This window comes from Solanum tuberosum, unplaced genomic scaffold, assembly GCF_000226075.1.
Source record: "Solanum tuberosum cultivar DM 1-3 516 R44 unplaced genomic scaffold, SolTub_3.0 scf00030, whole genome shotgun sequence".
NCBI classification, from domain to species: Eukaryota; Viridiplantae; Streptophyta; class Magnoliopsida; order Solanales; family Solanaceae; genus Solanum; species Solanum tuberosum.
In genome coordinates this window covers 1,998,150-2,002,137 of record NW_006238956.1, presented here as the reverse complement: position 1 = coordinate 2,002,137, position 3,988 = coordinate 1,998,150, and the positions used below count along the sequence as shown (strand labels likewise).

The window sequence follows — 3,988 nt, the reverse complement described above, 5'->3', positions numbered from 1 at the left end:
TTTGATGCTACTGATGAGAATGTGAAGGAGATGAGAAGCGACTTGTCTGGTATTGGACAAAAGGTTGATGCCCATGCAGTGTCAATAAAGCATCTAGAGCAGCAGATGACTCAGTTGTCTACTACAGTGAACCCACGTCAACCTGGTACTCTTCCTAGCAACACCATTCAGAATCCAAAGAATGATCATTGTATGGAAATTACTACTCAATGGGGTAAGCAAACCATAGATCTACCTATGCCGTCTGCGGTGGATGCTGAGATTAGAAAAGAAGATGATGTGGTGGAAGTTAGAGAAGAGTCTGAGACTGCGACAGAGCAAGAAGCGGAGATATCTCAGAAAGTGGTCCCCATACCTAGACCTCCACCACCTTTTCCACAGAGGTTACTGAAGAAGAATGAAGATGGAAAATATCGTAGGTTTATTACTATGTTGAAGCATCTCTCTATCAATGTTCCTTTGATAGAAGCCTTGGAGCAAATGCTTGGGTATGCAAAGTTTATGAAAGATATGGTGACAAAGAAAAGGTCTGTGAGTTTTGAAAATGATGATAGATTATAGCATTGTAGCGCTATTGCTACAAGATCTCTGGTGCAGAAGAAGGAAGACCCTGGTGCTTTCACGATCCCATGTACTATAGGGTTGTTACACTTTGCTAAGGCATTGTGTGATCTTGGTGCTAGCATCAACCTCATGCCCTTGTCTATCCACAAGAAGTTGGGTCTAGGGGACCCAAAGCCCACTGCAATGCGGTTACTAATGGCTGATCGAACTGTGAAGAGGCTCATTGGTATACTCCATGATGTGCTAGTAAAAGTAGAGAATTTCATCTTTCCGACGGATTTTGTGATTCTTGACTGTAAGGTTGATTTTGAGGTTCCCATCATCCTTGGAAGACCATTTCTTGCCACAGGGTGTGCGTTGGTTGATATGGAAAAGGGGCAGATGAAGTTCAGATTGAACAATGAAGAAGCAACTTTCAATCTATGTAGGCCCATGAAGCAGAATGGTGAGCTCCAAACAGTATCTGCTATAACTTATAGAGTGGAGAGTGGGACAGAAGTGCAAATTGAAGAGCGACTAGGTGTTGAGGCACTAGCAGCAGTTATGATGAATTTCGATAGTGATGGTATTGAAGAGTATGATGAGTTGGTAGCCGCGCTCGATAAGTGTGAATATCGGTCCAAACCAAAGAAGTATAAGTTAGACATGCAGAATCGCGAGTCCCCACCCACAAGACCATCTATTGTGGAGGCACCGAAATTGGAGCTTAAGGCTCTACTACCGCACTTGAGGTATGTATACTTGGGCGAAGAGAATACTTTGTCGGTCATCATTGCGGCAGATTTGAATGCGAGACAAGTAGAGTGCTTGGTGACTGTGTTAAAGAGGTTCAAACGAGCTATTGGGTGGACTATTGCAGATATTATTAGGATATCCCCCGGTATTTGCTCTCACAAAATCCAAATCATGCCAGATCATAAGCCCAGTATTGAGTACCATATAAGATTAAATCCACATATGCAAGAGGTAGTTAAAAAGGAGATCATCAAGTGGTTGGATGCAGGAGTTATTTATCCCATTGTAGACAGTAGTTGGGTATGTCCTGTGCAGTGCGTGCCTAAAAAGGGTGGTATGACTGTGGTTCCAAATGAAAGAAATGAGCTAGTTCCAATGAGGCCTGTTACTGGATGGAGAGTTTGTATGGATTACCAGAAGTTGAATGCGTGGACAGAAAAAGAATGATTCCAAATGAAAGAAATGAGTTTGTTCCAATAAGGCCCGTTACTGGATGGACAATTCGTATGGATTACCCGAAGTTGAATGCATGGACTGAAAAGGACCACTTTCCTATGCCATTCATGGACCAGATGTTGGATAGGCTTGCAGGAAAGGGTTGGTATTGTTTTCTTAATGGGTATTCGGGCTACAATCAAATTTCTATAGCTCCAGAAGACCAAGAGAAGACCACCTTCACTTGCCCATATGGGACTTTTGCTTTCAAACGGATGCCATTCGGGTTGTGCAATGCTCTGGCAACCTTCCAGCGGTGTATGATGTCGATATTTTCTGATATGGTGGAGGACAATATTGAAGTGTTCATGGATGATTTTTCAGTTGTAGGTGAGTCTTTTGATCGTTGTCTAGATCATCTGGCCGAGGTGCTTAAAAGGTGTGAAGACTGCAACTTGGTACTGAATTGGGAGAAGTGTCATTTCATGGTGAAAGAAGGTACAGTGTTGGGTCATCGAATTTCAGAGAAAGGTATTGAGGTTGATAGAGCTAAAGTTGAGGTAATAGAAAAGCTTCCACCACCCATTTCTGTAAAAGGTGTTAGAAGTTGTCTTGGGCATGCAGGTTTTTATAGGAGATTCATCAAAGATTTCTCCAAAATTGCACACCCATTGTGCAAACTACTCGAGAAGGATTGTAAATTCTATTTTGATGATGATTGTCTTAGAGCATTTGGAGAGTTGAAGAAGAAGTTGGTTACAACACCAATCATTATTTCACCGGATTGGGGACAACCGTTTGAGGTAATGTGCGATGCGAGTGGAGTGGCGCTTGGTGTAGTATTGGGTCAAAGGCGAGAGAAAATTCTTCACCCTATTTACCATGCTAGAAAAGCTCTAAACGTGGCCCAGAAGAACTATACTGTGACAGAACAAGAACTTCTTGCGGTGGTTTTTGCATTCGAGAAATTTCGATCCTACTTGCTTGGTACTAAGGTCATAGTGCATACTGACCATTCTGCATTGAGGTATTTGATGGCGAAAAAGGATGCAAAACCCAGATTGATTAGATGGGTATTGTTGCTGCAAGAGTTTGATTTTATGGTAAAAGATAGAAAGGGGACCGAAAATCAAGTTAACGATCACTTGTCCAGATTAGAGAAAGAGGCTATGCTAAAGCTTGGAGATAGGGCTGAAATTAATGATGCTTTTTCCAGATGAACAGGTATTGGCTGCTTCTCATGATTTGATTCCTTGGTTCGCAGACTTTGCTAATTATTTGGCAAGCGATATTGTGCCTCCCTATTTGTCTTTTCACCAAAAGAAAAAGTTTATGCATGATGTGAAGAAATTCTTTTGGGATTGAACCTTATTTGTATCGTGGTTGTGCTGATGGGATTATTCGTCACTGTGTGCCCGAGGTTGAGATGTTGAGTGTACTTGAAGCATGTCATTCATCGCCCGTTGGTGGGCATCATAGTGGTATTCGGACTGCACATAAGATTTTGCAGTGTGGATACTACTGGCCTAGCATCCACCAAGATGCTCATGATTTCGCCAAGTCTTGTGATCGTTGCCAAAGAGAAGGAGGGATTTCAAAGAGGCAAGAGCTCCCTACGAATCCTATATTGGTGATAGAGTTGTTTAATGTATGGGGTATTGATTTTATGGGTCCATTTGTGAGTTCATATGGGATGAAGTATATTCTTGTTGCGGTTGATTATGTATCAAAGTGGGTGGAAGCAGTAGCGCTCTCCAACAATGAAGGTAAAAGTGTAACCGCATTCTTGAAAAAGAATATCTTCTCCAGATTTGGGACACCGAGGACGATTATCAGTGATGGAGGTTCCCACTTTTGTAATAAGTTGTTCAAGGCACTACTTGAGAAATATGGTGTCCGTCACAATGTAGCCACTCCTTACCATCCACAGACTAGCGGTCAAGTGGAAGTATCCAACAGAGAGATCAAACAAATATTGGCAAAGACTGTGAATGCTAATAGAACGGATTGGTCAAGGAAGCTTGATGATGCTCTATGGGCATATCGCAATGCATACAAGACCCCCATAGGTATGTCTCCTTACCAACTTGTATATGGAAAATCTTGTCATTTACCAGTAGAGCTAGAGCACAAGGCTATGTGGGCAATGAAGAAGTTAAATTTGGATTGGGGCGCCGCATCTAATCAAAGAATGGATGACCTGAATACACTTGATGAGTTTCGCCTAAAACCTTATGAAAGTTCAGCCTTATCC

General features: G+C 42.2%; 1 pseudogene; it reads left to right on the top strand.

Moving 5' to 3' along the window:
- Window positions 1-1,209: 1,209 nt before the first annotated feature.
- The window catches only part of LOC102594061 (uncharacterized protein K02A2.6-like), a 5,211-nt pseudogene continuing 2,432 nt past the window's right edge, over window positions 1,210-3,988 (top strand).